We start from the raw sequence: 18,959 nt of genomic DNA, 5'->3' as shown, positions 1-18,959 counted from the left end.
TTCGAGGATGCTACTGTTTTACATTCTAGCGTAGTTTTAGAGTTGAGCTAGTGGAGCATGTTCCACTAGCGCTTCTTTCCTGTTTGATTCAGACTTCGTATTGGTGCTATTTTGGCCGATATACAATTAATACTTAATGAATTATTTCTTTCAATTGCTTATCTCTTAAATGTTAGATGGTTGATGATGAACGATTACGAAATATAAAGAATGTTTAACTAGTATGATTAAGGAAATCAAAAATTTCAAAGTTTCCGCTAAAATTAACCTATGTAAAGTAAGAATGACGTAAGTAGGCTTGTTTGCGACCTCTGAGAGGTCAACGACGCCGGTCTCGTCTGGGGTCTAGATTCCAGTCGTGACATATAGAGATCTAAATATAATAAACAATATACGGGGCCGAAGGGAGCCAAGAAACAAAACTAAACACAATAATCAATCTCCTGACCTGGCCTGGTGTCACTAGTACAGGAGCATCTACATACATCTATCTACATACATAAATGTTATATTTACAAGTCTATCTAATTCAAATTACAAGAAATGGACATGTACAAAAGAAGGAAAAATAGCAAGCCTCCGGACAAGAAGAGCTCACCACAATCTGAATCTAGAAGATCATGGAAGATCAACCGCTCTTTTAGAATCTCTTACTAAGAGCTGCATCAGAAAACGGTGAAGATATATACTATGAGTACCAAAATATTGGGTACTCAGTAGGTGTTGAGTATGTATCAAGAATTGATAGAAAATATAGGGAAGGAGAGAAATTTGAAAAGTTGAGGACTTAAAGAGTTGGGAACTTGAAAAGTCCTCTTATGCTTTAATGAAAAGACATTTGTCCCTCAGCGGTGTTGCAAAGAAAAATAGGAGAGTTTAAATACAGAAACACTCCTATTAATTGTTAAAAGAGTTGGAAAGAGGGACCCACTTAATGTCGTCGTCCTCGTCGCTCGCTCGTCTTGGCTTCGGCTTCGGCTTTGGCAAATGATCGATAGAGAGATTATTTTTTGGACACAGTTTGTTTTAATTATTTATTTATTTAATTAATTAAATGGCCAAAAATGTTTTCAGTTAATTAGTTGATAATAGAAGTTGACCGAAATGTTTCAACTTTTTAGTTGACTAACCCGACCCGACTCAGATCAACGTGAGACCCGTTTCATTTGAACTTTCCCCTTTTATTTAAATTTATGGCTTTGGCTTTGGCAAATGAATGATCGAGAGATTCTTTTTTGGAAAAAGTTTGTTTTAATTATTTATTTAATTAATTAATTAAATGGCCAAAAATGTTTTCAATTAATTATTTGATAACAAAAGTTGACCGAAATGTTTCAACTTTTTAGTTCACTAACCCGACCCAACTCGGATCCGCGCGCGACCCATTTTATGTGAACTTTCCCATATTTTTTAAATTTCCCGCCATGACTGTTCTGAAAGGTTGCAACTTTCAGGAACAATCAGTACCATTTGAAAGGTTGCAAACTTTCAGTAGTGGTCGTGTGAATTCTGAAAGGGTTGCAACCTTTCAGAACATATTGTTCTTGCCTATAAATACCACTCATTCTTCAGAATATTTTCGAATGAATTTTCTGATCTTCTTCTTCTTCACACATTTTTCTTCATGTACTTTCTTGCTGTGGATTGAATCGCTGACAGTAGAGTTTTTGGCATCTACACTCTGATGATTAAGATCATTTTACCCTGGGAGGTTATATTCCAAATCAAACCTCAGATACTAGAGGGGAATAATTTCCATAATGGGACACTGTGAGTTCAGTGGACTTTATCTTTTTCTGGTTTAGAAGTTTTTTTCAAATTCTGGTACGTTTTTACAGATTTTAGTTTTTGTAAATTATTTTTTTGTTCATCTCTCTTACTGGTTCTATAAATTTTAGTTACTTTGTGTTTCTGAACAATTTATTAGAATCAGTAATTTCTGATTTTGATAACACAGATTGAAAACAATCTTAAGGATATTATTTTTTTTAAATCTGTGTTTCAAGTAGAGAAAAAAAACTTCATGATTTTATACTCTTTTTAGTCTGCAATTTTAATTTATTGCTTGCTTAGATTGTATCAATTTTAGTTTATCAGAAATGGCAAACAATGGTATTACAGTGGCTGTTGCTGCACCAACCCGAACTGTTGTACCACAAGCATAGAAACTAGATAAATTCACAGGTGTGAATTTCAAAGGATGGAAGCAACGAGTATTTTTCTGGCTTACCACTCTTGGTCTGCAGAAATTTACAAGTGAAGATACTCTAGTTCCTACTGATGATATGCCAGACAGACAAAAATTCATGATTAATGAAGCATGGAAACATGCAGACTTCCTATGTAAAGGCTACATTTTGAGTGCTTTAGAGGATGACTTATATAATGTCTATAGTGCAATATAAACTTTAAAAGATTTGTGGGATGCACTTGAGAAGAAATATAAGACAGAAGATGCATGATTGACAAAATTTGTGGTTGCAAAGTTTTTAGACTATAAAATGGTAGATAGTAAAACTGTTGGATCACAAGTGCAGGAACTTCAACTTATTCTCCATGATCTGATTGCTGAAGATATGGTAGTAAATGAAGCTTTCCAAGTGGCTGCAATGATGAAAAAGTTGTCTCCTTCGTGGAACAATTTCAAGAATTATCTAAAGCACAAGCGTAAAGAAATGAAGCTTGAAGATCTTGTGAATTGGCTCAAGATTGAGGAAGATAACAAAAACGCTGAAAAGAAGTTGCATAAGAGTTCAACAATCATTGGAGTCAATATTGTTGAAGAAGCTCCTACCAAAGACAAAAAGAGAAAGAAGTCCAACGGGCAGAAGTCAAAATAGGCCAAGAAGAAATTCAAAGGCAATTGTTACAATTGTGGAAAGGCTTCTCATAGGTCTTCTTATTGTCGTTCTCCAAGAAAGGACAAAAACAAAGGAAAATACAAAAGTCAAGCAAACATCGTGGAGAAGATGGAAGATGCACATGACTTGTGTGCAATGATCTTGTAGTGTAACTTAGTTGGAAATTCCAAGAAGTGGTTTCTCGACTAAGGTGCCACTAGACATATTTGATTTGCGAAAGAAGCCTTTGCAACGTACACTCCTGCTGAGTACGATGAAGATTTATTCATGGGAAACACAGCAACAACAAGGATTGCAGGAAATGGGAAAGTAATGTTGAAAATGACATCCGGCAAGGTGTTGACTTTGAACAATGTTCTGCATGTCCCTACTATTATGAAGAATTTAGTTTCTGCTGCACTACTCGTTAAGAACGAGTTTATGTGTGTCCTAGTTAGTGATAAAGCTGTAATAAGTAAGAATGAAATGTTAATAGGAAAGGGATACCTCAATGAGGTTTTTTTTTAAACTGAATGTAATAGTTGTTGACAGTATGAATAAAATTCTGCTTCTGTTTACTTGTTGGAGTTAAATGATTTATGTCATGCCCGTTTGGGACATGTAAATTACAAAGCCTTGCGAAAATTTGTTAATCTAGAAGTATTGCCTGATTTTAAATGCGATAAATCGAAAATGCAAAATTTGTGTGGAAGGTAAGTTTGTTAAATATCCTTACAAGTTTGTTGAAAGAAATTCTAAAACATTAGACTTAATTCACACAGATATATGCGATATGAAGTCAACACCATCTCGTGGTGGGAAAAGTATTTTATAGCTTTTATTGATGACTGCACTCGATTTTGTTATGTATATTTGCTTATTAGTAAGGATGAAGCAATTGATGCATTTAAGCAATACAAAAATAAAGTGGAGAACCAATTGAATCTAAAGATAAAAATGATTCGGAGTGAGAAGGGTGGAGAATATGAATCTCCTTTTGCAGAATATGTTTGGAATATGGTACTATTCATCAAACTACAGCACCTTATACACCACAGTCAAATGGTTTTGCAGAACGGAAGAACTAAACATTAAAAGGAAATGATAAATGCCTTGATGATCAATTCTTGTTCACCACGAAACCTTTGGGGGAAGCCATCCTTACAGCTAATAAAATATTCAATAGAGTACCCCATAAAAAAAACAATCAATTCCATATGATTTGTGGAAAGGAAGAAAAACAAACTTGAAATATTTAAAAGTTTGGGGGTGTTTAGCAAAGGTAGAGGTTCCTTTACCAAAGAGGGTTAAAATTGGACTCAAAACAGTAGATTGTGTCTTTATTGGGTATGCTGTGAACAGTAAAGCCTGTCGGTTTTTGGTTCACAAATATAATAATCCTGATATTCATGTTAATATGATAATTGAATCATATAATGCAGAGTTTATTGAAAATATTTATCCGTATAAAACTGAAAGTGACTCAACAAGTGAAAGTCCTAAACGACCACGAGAAGAATTAATGAAAAATATTCTAACTAGTGAGGAACCTAGGCGTAGTACTCGACAATGAAAATCTGCTTCTTTCGGACCAGATTTTGTAGTACTATTGCTTGAAAATGAGCCTCAAACATTTAAAGCAGCTATCTCTTCGTCTGATTCAACTTATTGGAAAGAAGCAGTCAATAGTGAGATCGAATAAATTTTAAGAAATCACACTTGGGAATTGGCTGATCTTTCTCTAGGAAATAAACCTTTAGGATCAAAGTGGATTTTTAAAAGAAAATGAAACCTGATGGGACTATTGATAAATATAAGGCTAGACAGGTAGTCAAAGGGTACAGAAAAAAGGAAGGTCTGGACTACTTTGACACATACTCTCCAGTAACAAGGATAACATCAATTAGGATGTTAATAGCACTAGCAGCTCTGCATGATCTTAAAATCCATCAAATGGATGTAAAGACAACCTTCTTAAATGGAGAGTTGGAGGAAGAAATTTACATGGAACAACCTGAAGGGTTTATAGTTCCGGGTAAAGAAAAGAAAGTGTGCAGACTTGTGAAGTCACTTTATAGACTCAAGCAAGCACCCAAACAATGGCATGCTAAATTTGACCAAACAATGTTGGCAAATGGATTCAAAATTAACGAATGCGATACATATGTTTACATTAAAAATGTTATGAATCATGAAGTCATTGTTTGTTTGTAAGTTGATGACATGTTAATAATGAGTAAAGAAATTGACGATATAAATGCTACTAAGTGCATGTTGTCAAGCAAGTTCGATATGAAAGACTTAGGAATTGCTGATTTTATCTTTGGGGTCAGGATTATCAAAACTCCCAGGGACTAGCATTATCTCAATCTCATTATATTGAAAAACTATTGGATAAGTTCAAGTATTGAATTTTAATGTTGTAAAAACTCCAATTGATTTAAGATGTATATTAAAAAAATGAAGTTCAAAGTGACTCTCAATTGGAATATGCCAGAGTGTTGGGGAGTTTGATGTATATTATGAATTGCACGCGACAAGATATAGCATGTGCTATTAGTAAACTGAGTCGGTACACTAGTAATCCGAATCAAACTCACTGAATGGCAATGAAACTTGTGTTGGGTTATCTAAAATATACATTATTCTTTGCTTTATAATAAATATCCTGCTGTGGTTGAAGGATATAGTGATGCAAATTGGTTCACAAGGTCAAATGATGTAAAATCCATGAGTGGTTATGTGTTCATACTTGGTGGAGGAGCAGTCTCTTAGAAATCGTCCAAACAGACATGTATTGCTCGCTCCACAATGGAATCTGAATTCATTGCTTTAGATAAGGTGGTGAAGAAGCTGAATGACTCCAGAATTTCCTAAAGGATAATCCATTCTGGACCAAACCTGTTGGACCAATTTGCATATATTGTGATAGTCAAGCAGCAATAGGTAGGGTAGGGAGCGTTATTTACAACAGAAGTCTCGTCATATACGACGTAGACATAACACTGTAAGATAGCTACTCTCTAGCACAATTGACTATGTAAAGGCAAGCAATAATGTGTCAGATCCACAAACGAAAGACCTAGTGAGAGAGGCAGTTGAAAGATCATCTAGGGGAATGGGTTTACGGCTTAGAACAAGTCAGCATGACAGTAACTCTATCTAGCAGACTAGAGATCCAAAGAGCTAGATTCAAGGAGAAAAACAAAGTTGTGGCTGACGGTTTGACATTGTCAATTAACTCAATCCATTCTCATGATCAAGACAATGTTCAGGAACTAGGTTAAGACTTTAAGGCTTGTTAATGAGGTAATAAAGCTTAAAGTTTTTAATGATTTGCTAAGTTTGGTAGATTTTACCAAATAGTGTATCTACGAGATGACACGGTTAGAAATCACCTATGTGAGTGTGAAGTGGAAGCCGCTTCAAAGAGAATTTTATATCAAAGCCTATTCTCTATACACTCATGACACCAGGAGGTGTTCATGGCTGAAACGAACACAATCGTAAGAACCATAAACAGTAAAGGGTTAATTGTGTGACATATGGTTGTCTAGGTATACACCAAAGCTCGACGGTTCAAAGATATCACATCTACCGATTGACCGAGTGTATCCGACATATGTTCACTACGGAAAGTCCAAGGGGAAACCTACTTATCCAGATGTAATTAATCCTTGCCTGTAAAGTACACAATTGTCCGTGAATTCCTATGTTATAACCATTCCCATCAATGTGGGGGATTGTTGGCTATGTAGCAAGAATTGATGGGAAATAGAATGAGGGAGAGGAATTTGAAAAGTTTAGAACTTGAAAAGTCCTCTTATGCTTTAATGAAAAGGAATTTGTCCCTCATCGAATTGATGGAAAGAAAAAAAGAGTTTAAATACAGAAATACTCCTATTAATTGTTAAAAGATTTGGAAAGAGGGACCTCCCTCGCGCCGTTGTCGTCGTTGCTAGCTCATCTTGGCTTCGGCTTCGGCTTCAGCTTTGGCTTTGGAAAATGATTGATCGAGAGATTATATTTTGGACAAAGTTTGTTTTTATTAATTTATTAATTAAATGGCCAAAATTGTTTTCCATTAATTAGTTGATAACAGAAGTTGACCGAAATGATTCAACTTTTAGTTGACTAACCCGACTTGACTCAGAGCCGCGCGCGGCCCGTTTTATTTGAACTTTACCATTTTATTTAAATTTCCTGTCATGACTATTCTGAAAGGTTACAACTTTCATGAACACCAGTACCATTTAAAAGGTTGCAAACATTCACGAGTGGTCGTGTGAATTCTGAAAGGGTTGCAACCTTTAAGAACATATTCTTCTTGCCTATAAATACCACTCATTCTTCAGAATATTTTCGAATGAACTTTCTGATCTTCTTCTTCTTCTTCTACACACATTTTTCTTCGTATACTTTCCTGTTGTTGATTGATTCGCTGACAGTAGAGATTTTGGTATCTACACTCTGCTTATTAAGATCATTTTACCCTGGGAGGTTATATTCCCAATAAAACCTCTTATACTAGAGGGGAATAATTTCCTTAAGGGGACACTGTGAGTTCAGTGGAGTTGATATTTTTCCGATTGAAAAGGTTTTTTCAAATTCTGGTACGTTTTTACAGATTTTAGATTTGGTAATTTAAATTTTTGTTCAACTCTCTTACTGGTTCTATAAATTGCAGTTACTTCGTGTTTCTGAACAATTTATTAGAAGAAGTAATTTCTGATTTTGATAATACAGATTGAAAATAGTAGGTAATATAGGTCGACTAAGCATAGAAAGATCAAATATATATAAAGAAGAGTTGTTGTTCTAAACATTACAATGGAAAGGTTCTAAGTCACAATAACCAACCATCGAGAAAAGAGGGAAAACAACAGAAGACAGTGACAAGGAAACACTCAAGTACAAGACAGGTGTAACATACATACAACAATTCATAGAAATAGGATGATAAGATGCAAGTGATGAATAAAAGAAAGTAGAATCATGGAAGAATCCTCGAGCCACCTGATACCTTAGACGCATCAACAAGTGCACTGTAGTGAAATATAACTCGTATCTTAATCGACAATCTTCTCAAAATGATACTTCTAGCTTATAAGTGTAAAAGTGGACCAATATACATAAAAATTCATAAACTAAGTGTTTTGTCATTTTATGTCATTTAATAAAACTCCGAAAAAGTTGTATTTTCACGTATAAACTCTTCTCTTAATTTAACAAGGAAACCTCCCCTTCACAGCTCAACATTTGGGGAAAACTTCATGAAATTTATTCCCATTCTTCAAATATAAAAGTCCCAAGGTTTTTTAAGAATAAACAAGTCAAATGTGAGTACCAAATGCATGATAATAATTAGGGTAACACCCAAAGCGACACAAATATACTAACCTGGAAGTCCACCTAGTCCAAGCTCACAATCTCAAGACCAACAATAAGGTAAAACTATTGGTTATTCCATGAAGTCCCTGAATGAGGAGGAGTCACCAACTATTGTCTGAAATAGTTGCCACTGATCTCATCATGAGTTTGAGAACGAACGCCTTAATCTATATCATAATAAATGCAATACATAGAAAGGTGTAATCAAAACATGAAATCTAATGAGCATGTAAGGTGACACTAAACAATAATCATTACTTAATAATCATAAACATATTAAATGGATAGATACGTAGAACTTTAAGATCAACATATAATGATCATTTGAAAACAAGTTTGAAAATGTGTTAAGGTAAATTTAGTTCTGTAGCTCTAAACTGATAATATAGGTTAGAATTCTACTCTTGAAAAATCGTGATAAGAAATCACGTTTAAAGAAATAATAATGTTTGTATTGGGAGTTTTGTACAACTAACATACAACATGTGACCACATATTGTTAAACATAAAACCCCAGTTGGAAGTACTTCACTATATCATGCCAGGATATAGATACTATTAGTCTAATGTGGATCAACTAATCGAGTCCTTTGGATTAAAAGTGGCAACCTAAACTGGTGGAAGACCCTTTATCCTACAATGACAAAATAGTTTTAGGATTTCTATTATTGGAAAGCTGTGTCTGAAACGATATTTCTATTTGATCACAATAAAGATAAAGTGATGTCTGAAAATAAAGCATGATATAGTTCATATTACTTTATTAGTAAAGTTCTAAAATGTTGGAACTAGTCAAGCTAATTTACTAAATTTTGTGATCATGTTCAAAACTAGAAATTTTTTAAATTTAATTTGATTGAAACATTTCAAATCATACTAAATATTTTCTCAATACTTGATATTAGAAAAAGCATGTTATTAGATAAACTGATGTCTGAAATAAATCCTGATACTAGTTGCAATTGTTATTTTACTTAACTTCTGAAATGCTTAAATTAGTCATGCTTATTGAATCTTTGGATCCTGTGTCCAAAAAATGCAATTTTTACCAATATAGATTGGAACATGTAAAATTATGCTAAATATAATTTGCTTAAATCTTGGGATTAGAAAAAAATTGTAAAGACTCATGCATAGTTGCTTTTTACAAGAATAATATAGACATATTAACAAAAGAAAACTACATTTCAAGAAGTATTAATAGTTGGGTTTGAAACCTAATTCACAAAATAATAAAAATCATACTGTAAAATCGAAAGTTTTGGACATATGAGGACGAAATGAAGCCCTCATTGCTGTTCTACGTACATACCTTAGTGAAGAAAAACTTGATGAAGAATATTGAAAGAGAAATTCTAACTTGATATTTCTTTACAATATTGTAGTGTGTGGTGAGAGGAGTGTAGTAGTGAAAGGGAGTTCAAACAAAGAAGAATATTCTGAGTCTTCAACTATATTCACTATATCCGAAAAAAGAGAGTAATGGTATGTTGAAGGAAAATGTTCTTTTTGTGAAGCGTTTGACTCTTCAACGAATCAAGAGTTGCTTGAGTTGTACACATTGTTGGGTTGTTGTATCTTGGAGGGGAAAAGTCAAAAGTAATACTACTGGATTGGTGTATATTATGCTGCACTGGGCTTGAATCTCCTTAAACAAAGTGAGATATCTATGCCACAACCTAAAAACTTGTTTATTCATTTTTGTCATTTTATATTCAACTGTAATTTATTGTATTTATGGTATATTACACAATCAGAAAGTGTGACAACCTCAAGTTAGGGATCATTATTTTGTCCTCGCTTTTGGCAAACTAGAGCATCTCAAGAAAAATGATCACAATATTTTACTCTAGACTCAAATTTATGAATAATTAGTGGCATTGGAAGGAAGATGCAAAGATATTTAATTTGATTGGAATGGGATACATAACTCTTCCTATTCTGAGATGTACATGTTAGTTCATTAGAAGATGACTCAACTAAAAACTTATACCAACTCATTTATGAAGGAGCTTTCAACTCAACTTTATGCTAGAAGATTACCAAATTCATCTCCAAAACTCTTCTCACACTAAAGAGTTAACCTTCACATATATTCAAAATGAGTAATCTTCCAAGTGCCTCTGATATACACATACGAAGAATTGTTCGAATCTTAGTTTAGAATTGGCAAGCTATTACACTTTTTGTCTTACATAAATCCAATTACCTTCTATTTCTATTTGATAATAATTTTTAGAAAATACATTAAAAAATATTTTAAAACAAGATAAACACCAAATAAAGGAGAAACAATAAATGAAATAACAAGATGGATAAAATAATGTACATTATTTAAAATAGCGGAGTTCCAAAATTAATAAATCCTTCATTAATCATGAATGATATAAACATGCTCATATAAATGTTTTTGGACAAGGATATTATATTATGATGGTATTGATGAAAAATAGTAGTAATACATGGTTATGAATACTGTTTACTTGGTCCAAATTCTTGATTGTCATTTACAGTATGTGCCTCCATTAGTGTTCTAATATGATAGTAAATATGATCATAGAAATGTTCTTCTTCGTAAAGGAAGAGTTATCTATCTATTAGAACATCGAAGGTGTGTCATAGTAGACACTAAATTAAACATTCAAAACTTAAGGTGAAAATACTTGTATTGAAATGTGAGGGATGCGATGAATAGGAGAATCAAAGTAGCTCAGTTGATTGGATACTTGAACTACTATCTTGTTGGTGAGCGTGAACTTGATCATTTAACCATGGGTGAACTGTGCAAATGCTTTAATGAAGAAGAAGAAAGGAAGAATCAGTAAGAGACTTAGAGAGAAGAGAGAATTAGCTATTCATATGAGTTTAGATTGTATTCAAACATCTAATCTCTTCAATACACATTAGATGTTTTTAAATACAGTATATGAGTCAGTTAACTTCCTAACCACTTTAGCTAACTAACTTATAACAACTCTAACTAACTAAGTTTTCAAAATTAACTTATCTTTTGTTCAACACTCCCCCTCAAGTTAGGTGCTATACATATGTTAAGTACAACTAACTTGGAACTAGGTATCGGTGTTGAGCCTTAAATAAGCCTTTTGTAAGTAGATCTGCAGGTTGTTCTTTAGTAGAAATGTATTATGTTTTGACTTTCCCTTGCTGAATTTTTTCCCTTATAATGTGACAATCTATTTCGATATGTTTTTTTCTTTCATGGTAGACATTATTAGCAGCAATTTTTAGTGCTAATTTTCTGTCACTGAATAAGTCCATGGTAGCTGAATCTTGACTTCCAGTACAGCAAGCAATCCAAGTAACAAAGTGAGCTCAGACATTCTAAACTCCTGTACTCTGATTCAGTAGCTTTTTTTGAAGTGGTAGTCTGTGTTTTTGGTTTCCAACACACCAATAAATCTCCCAGCTTGATTGAGAAACCTGTAACAATTCTTCTTGTATGTGAACAAGCTGCTTTATCAGCATCATAAAAAGCAGTTAGAAATTGTATATGATTACTTGGCATGAGTATACCTTGACCAGGTTGTGTTTTGATGTGTTGGAATTTTAAGAGGAATTAACAACAAGATGTGTATCTTGTAATTCACAGTGAAAGTCATTGATCTGTTTGTTTGATAAGTTGGTGCTCAAGTCCATCTTTGAATCACTAAGAAACATATATTTTGTTCACAAAATAGAAGTCAGTTGTTGGGTGTTAATGAATCTCCCTGAGAAATTCAATACTTTTGTTTCTAGACTGAACGCTTGGTTTTTGACTTTCTATTTTACAGATTTTCCTCTTTCTTTTTACGTTTAACTTTTGACTGATCAAGTTTCACGTTTCTTGTTACTTGAAAACTGCTCCCTCTACGAGTCTTTTAAAGAGGATTTGATTTGAATAGTTACTTTTTAACTGTTCAGTCTTATCCTTTAAAGGATTTATCCTAATTAATTGGATAATACATTAAAACAGATTGGGTCGGGCCGGGTCGGTTCACATGAGCGACCCATGACTCAAAATTACATCTCCCACTTTGCACATTGTGGACAAGATCAAAGTCAAAAATTATATCAATCAGACACACAATTCATACGACAAATAGTTCGTGCGACCTGTGAGCATGAAAAGATTATTTTTAAGGTTTTTCAAGCCTTGTATATGAATTCAATCACGTGGAAATAATTCAATGTTATTTAATAACACTAGTACTCACAATACCACAGACGTTATTCACTACTTCAATAGTTACTTATTTGATCCCTCAACCTCTTAAAGAGGTGAACTTGAGTATATGTCTAACTTTATACACACAATAACACTTGAGTGTAATAGCTGGCTCATGTTTACAAGTTTATTGCTCATTCAATCATATTTCCTTTCTACTCGAATCTATCTATTTCATATCAACTGCTTTCCTAGACATATACTGCATTGCCAAATCACTCATGGCTAACATGCTAAAGTAGCAACACTGATGGAAACTTCAAGAAATAACAAAAGGTCAAAGGGTATTTCATTGAAAAGTTGACTTAACTTTTCTGGGTCTCACACAATGAAGAAGCAGGAAACATTCTTTCATTGACACATTGATCGCTAGACACACGTGGTATGATATATGTGATACGATGTTTACACCTTAAATTGGTGTATGTGTCTCATTCTATTGATTATTCAACATCGTACAGACCTTGGTCTAAACATATCCAGATGTTTAACCCTAGTTTCTCTCTTCAGTGATCTTTAAGCTCATTTCATGGAGAAACTTTTGTCTGGATCATAAAACAAGTCATAAAATGGTGGTGAAATTCATCTCTTCACTTAAGAGATGATTGCTCGTGTGAGAGAACCAATCTTGCGGCTTTCGAACCAATATATATCTTACATATTATAACATCCATACTACATTTGAACATGAATTCAATCGTTTTATATAAAAGAGAATATAATAACAATCAACTCTGTTTACAATGCCGAAATATCATCATACTTTACGTAAACCTAGAGCCTTAACATGTTTTTCAAACAAGTCTCTAGAGATGGTCTTCCAAAAAAATCAACTATCATTTCACGTGTATGATTGTATTGTAATGTTATTTATCCACTTGACACTATGTTACTCATAAATTTATACTTGATGTCAATGAGATTGGTTCTTTTGTGATACTTAGGATCCTTTATTTACACGATAGTTTCTTGACTATCATAATGTAGAATAATTGGACCCTCAGAATTCTTTGTAATATTCAAATGTTCAAAGAATCTCAATGACCAAATAACTTTGTGTAATGCACACACACAAGTAACAAATTAAGATTCCATGGTTGGACGAGATGTGCAAGTTTGCTTCTTACTTTTCCATGAAATAGTACCACCATTTAGTAAGAAAGCAAAAACGGATGTTGATTTTCTATCATCCCAGTCACCAGACCAATAAGTATTTGTATTACCTTTTATGAATAAATCAGATCCACTATAACATAGTATATGATCCACAGTTCTCTTAAGATATCATAATATTCTCTTTACTTGTTTCCAATGATCTTTTCTAGTATAGGATTGATATCTACTATCTAGACTCACGGCATAACAAATGTCTGGGCAAGTACACATCATAGCATACATCAAACTCTCGATAGTACTAGAATAAGAAACTTGAGACATGTCTTTCTATTGATCCATCCGATTTACGTTACTTGAAGAATTCATTTATTTCCAATAGCTTAACGTTCCCTAGGATGGTCAACAAGATTCCAGACTTTGTTGGTTTTCATAGGCTCTAATTCTTCTTTCATCGTTTTTAACCATTCATCCCTTTTAGGTCTTGATAACACCTCTGTTACATTATTTTGTCCATCCAAATCCGTAGGATATACAAAGAAAACATAATCCTCAATTTCATAAGATTATTTAGGTAAACCTTTTCCTGTACTCTTACAGATTTGAAGTTCAGATTCATTTATAGGATTTTTGGGATTCTTAACTCCCACTTGGACCAGGATTAATTTCTTGATTCATTGAATTATCAAGTATGTTTGACAAAATTATTTGATCTTCTGAATTCAACATTTCGCACAGAGGTTGGGATTCATAACTCTCACTTGGTCCAGGAATCATAGCTATAAAACTTTGATTTTATATATACTTAAAGATATAGAAATTGATGACATCACAAGAGTTATATGGGAAAAAATATTTGAGTATGATTTAGAAGATATATTAAGTCAAAGTGGTATGAAATAGATTTACAAAAACTAGATATAGAAAGAATAGAGATATATTATTTAGAAATAGATTCAGATTAAAATGAACTATGAATATTAAAATATTGGATAGAAACCATGGATAAAAAATAAGGTTATTAAATTACTTAATACAAGAAAATTTATATATGTATCAAAGAACCCAAGATATTTCATATATAGAATATATAATAAACAATCTTGAAGAAATAATTAGATTAAAACAATTATCAGAAGAAATTTATAATAAAATATATTTTACTCTACAATACATATATATTAATTTATGATGAACGTATGATGAATTCCGCACCCCCCAAAAATGATTTAAATTTCTATAATCAATTACCATTCTACTTTTTCCTCTTTTTTGTTCACTATATTTATTAACAATAAATGCCGGACTTGTATGTTTACTATTACTTTCTTGTATATATCCATTTTTTAGTAATTCACTTATATGTATTTTAAATTCATTTAAATCATTTAAATTATATTTTAATTGTTTTTGTGTTATTATACTATTTTCATCAATCAGTTCAATTTTAACTTCTGTTTTATGTTTTTTCCCATCCTTGTAAAGGATCTTTGTCATATAATAATTCTAATCTTTCTTGGATTATCTTTACTTTATCTAAGGAAAATATAATTAATTCTATTCTAGGGTCTTCTTCTTTTATATTTCCTAATTTTGTGTAATTTTTTCACTGCCTTTAATCCATTCCGTTGTCTTTCTTCTTTTGTTACCTACTCTTCTTGCTCCTATCTTTTGTTTACATGGTGTTTTGAACCACCAGTGTGTTTTTGTTATAATATGTGGATATAATTTTTCTAAAAATGGCATTCCTAAGAACATATCCTTTGTTGTTAGTTCAAAATTATATATTTCGTTTACAGTTAATATTTTATCCTATATTTGTATTTTTATATTTTTTGCCTTGTATGTGATCATACTTCCTTCATTATTAAATCCTATTACTATTATTGGTGTTTTTAACTTTTCCCATTTTTCTTCTGGTAAACAATTGTATTTACATATATTAGCCTCTGCTCCTGTATCTGTCATTGGTGCATAATATCTGTTATAATTTCCCTCTATTATTATCTTCGCGAGTATATATATTTTCATACATATTTTTTTTATTAAAGTCCTTTTTATTATGACTTTTTTATTTTGCTAATTTATCGTTAGTTGTTTATCCTCTATATTATATGGTTTTACTTGTTCTAGCTATTTTTTTCCTAATGTTATATTTTCATTTCCTTGATATATTTTAAATTTTATTATCATTGGTATACCTCCAACTATTATTTCTTGTTCTGTTGTCTCTTCAATATTTATTAATACTTTTGGTAACTCTGGACATGAGTGTTCCGTAGTTATTATTTTATCTTCCATTACTAACTCTCTTGTAATATAGCTTTCTTCTTGTCCTGCATTTATTAGTATTAAATATTTATATTGTTCCATTATTCCTGTTATATAATAATGGTGTGGTTTTATTTCTTCTTCTATTAATTTTTGTGAAATTATATTTATTCTTTTGGAACTATTTGAAGTACTCATTTTTGATGATGTTTGTGGTATGTCATTATTATTTATTCTTTTTGATGTGCTTAGTCTTTCTTGTACTATCTCTAAATCTTCTTCTATATCAATCTCGTTATAAGTATAGTCATTATTATCTATAACCGTAACTATTTTTCAAAGGGGTTCTATTTTTATTTTATTTATTTTATTTTTTTCTATTATTTTATGTTTTCTTGTTAAAACATATAAATTCTTGCATCTGGCTGTAAATATTTTACTTCCAGGTGCTAGTTCTATTCCTGACATTTTTCAATATAATACTAATGATTTATCTATGTTTCGTTCATTAATTGCTAATGAATAATTAACACTTATTATAAATTTAAATTTTTGGTATGTTAAATTACCTTTTGCTGCACTTATTATACTTTTTTCTATAGGTTGTATAATTCTATCATCTGCTAAATATATTTCTATAGGTGTATCTATTCCTTCTCTAAAACATGCTTTTATTAATATTTCGGTTCCTCCTAAATGTACATATCTAATTGGGTTTTTTGCATTAATTTCTTGTATTTCTTTATTAATTATTCTCTTATTTATTGTTGGTATTTTAGCTTTTCCTTCGGTATACTTACAATCTATGATATGTTCTCTTTGGCTTACTACATAATATTCTTCTTTTTGTCTTTTAAACCAATTTTTTATTTTTGGTACTTCTAATATTTTTTCTACACGTAGATCTAATTCTTTTCCTTTTATTTGTTCAAATATACTATTATCAAATATTATTTTTTGTTCTAAAGTTTCTTCATCTTGACATTCTTCTTTATTTATTATTTGTATATCTGCTTCAGTCATTTATATTATAAAGTTCATTATCTGATTCTAATTCTATGTCATTATCTATTTCATTTTCTGATATTTCATGTATACTATCTTCGCTTTCTAAATCATAATCGACATATTCTATTTGTGTGTATTTTTCATTTTCCATGATTATTTCTGAAATCTGTTTCCTCTTTGGATTTTTAGGTAATTTACAATCTTTAGCTATATGTCCTATTTTTCCACAATTATAGCAAGTACATTCCGTCAATTTTCTTTTTGGTCTAAATGGTCTTTTAGTTTTGTTATTTTTTACATAATATTTCTTTCTTGGTTTTTTATATTTATATGTTGATCTATATTTTTATAATTTTTATTTCTATTATACTTCTTTTTATAATATCTATCTGTGCAACCAAATTGAGGTGCTATTTTATTTTTGCAACATGCTATGTTTTTTACTAATACTTTTTCCATTTTTATGCCTTCTTTATGTTTTTCACATAATTCTGTAAACCATCTTTGTAAGAATTTCATTCTAGCTCCTAAAGTATCTGTTAATTCTACTTCATTCCAACTTTTTATTATTTTTGAACTAAAAAGTTCTGGTAATTTTGTAAAATATAATTTTCTTATTTCCTTACTTTCCTCCATGTTATGTGTTCCTTTATAATAATATTTTCTAAATGCACATGTATATTCATCTATGTAACACATATTACATATTGCCAATTTTGCCATAAAATTTCTATTTATAACTTTTTCTTTATTTTGTTCTTCTACTTCTGTTGTCATACTACTAAATTCATTTCTTATAGCTATTTCATATTTATTTAATATTTCCATAGATGTTGTAGCCGTTTCTCCATTAAATTTTTTATTATTTCTTAAAGTCTTTATACTTTCTTCTGTTAAATTTTGTAACCATAATTTTACTGTTCCTATAAGTGTTCTTTCTATATATCATGGTGTTTCTGTCATTCCTATTTTATCATCTATTAATTGTTTTGATATATATCCCATCCATAATTGAATTGTTTTATTTATATCTGCTACACAGTCTAAATCTAAAAAGTTATGTTGATCCGTTGTTGGTTTAGGTGTCCATTTATTTAATCTTTTATTCCATAAAGTTTTTTCTCTGTCATACTTTTCATAATTTGCATAATAGTATGTTGGATTTAAATATTTTGGATTTTTTACTCCTGATGTACTAGGTTTTTCATTCATGTCTATATCTCCCGTGTTTATTTCTACATTTTTTGTATTATCTATATTATCTAAAAGTTTTGTATATGTTTCACTTATCTCTCAGTGTTGTTCTTCTAAATCATCGTTGATATCATCAATTCTTACTTCTGGCAGATTAGTTAGATTATCTTGATTACTTTCTTCTAATTTATCTTCTAATTGCAACCTTTTTTTAAATTTGTTTATTTCATTTTCTAAGTTTCTTTTTTGTTCTTTTTCTTTTTGTTTTATTTCATACATTTATTTTAACATTGCTAAATCTTTTTCTAATTCTAAAATTTTTTTATTTGTTACTTCTTCTATTTGTTGTACCTCTTTTTTCGCTTGATGTTTTTGTAACGACCTGTTTAGTCGTTTTGAGCAGTAGAGTTTATTTCTGGTAATAACTGTCTGGGTCGACGGATCCCACGACGGACCGTCATGGGCACGACGGACCGTCGAGGGTGTCTCGTTCCAAAACACTTAGATTCTGAAAATTTGGGTACTGAGATCGACTCTCTGAACTTCACGACGGAATGGCAGGACGGACCGTCGTTGGCACGACGGACCGTAACAAATCTTTCCACAGAATTAACTCTCTGAACTTTATGACGGACCTGCAGGACGGACCGTCACAGTCATGACGGACCGTCGCAGGCTGCGTAACCCTGACTGGGTCGGATTTCTGTTAAAAGTTTTTAAGGGGCGTTTTGGACTATTCATGCTTATAGTTATAAAATTAGTGGATTAATGTTAATAATTCAATTACTTGGGGGTTAAAGGAGATAACCTTGAAATAAAAAGTGGTTATTTTTATCATCTTTTATACTTAATTATATGACAATTAGGGTAAAAGAAAAAGGGTTTGAATAAGAAAAATAGAAAGAACAGAGAGAGAA

At 31.6% G+C, this 18,959-nt stretch overlaps 1 pseudogene; it reads right to left on the bottom strand.

Moving 5' to 3' along the window:
* The window catches only part of LOC107019572, a 39,550-nt pseudogene that overhangs the window by 18,458 nt on the left and 2,133 nt on the right, over positions 1-18,959 (bottom strand).

Source organism: Solanum pennellii, chromosome 5 (assembly GCF_001406875.1).
Source record: "Solanum pennellii chromosome 5, SPENNV200".
Lineage (NCBI taxonomy): Eukaryota > Viridiplantae > Streptophyta > Magnoliopsida > Solanales > Solanaceae > Solanum > Solanum pennellii.
The sequence above is the reverse complement of the archived record's forward strand: the minus strand, read 5'-3'. Positions and strand labels throughout refer to the sequence as shown.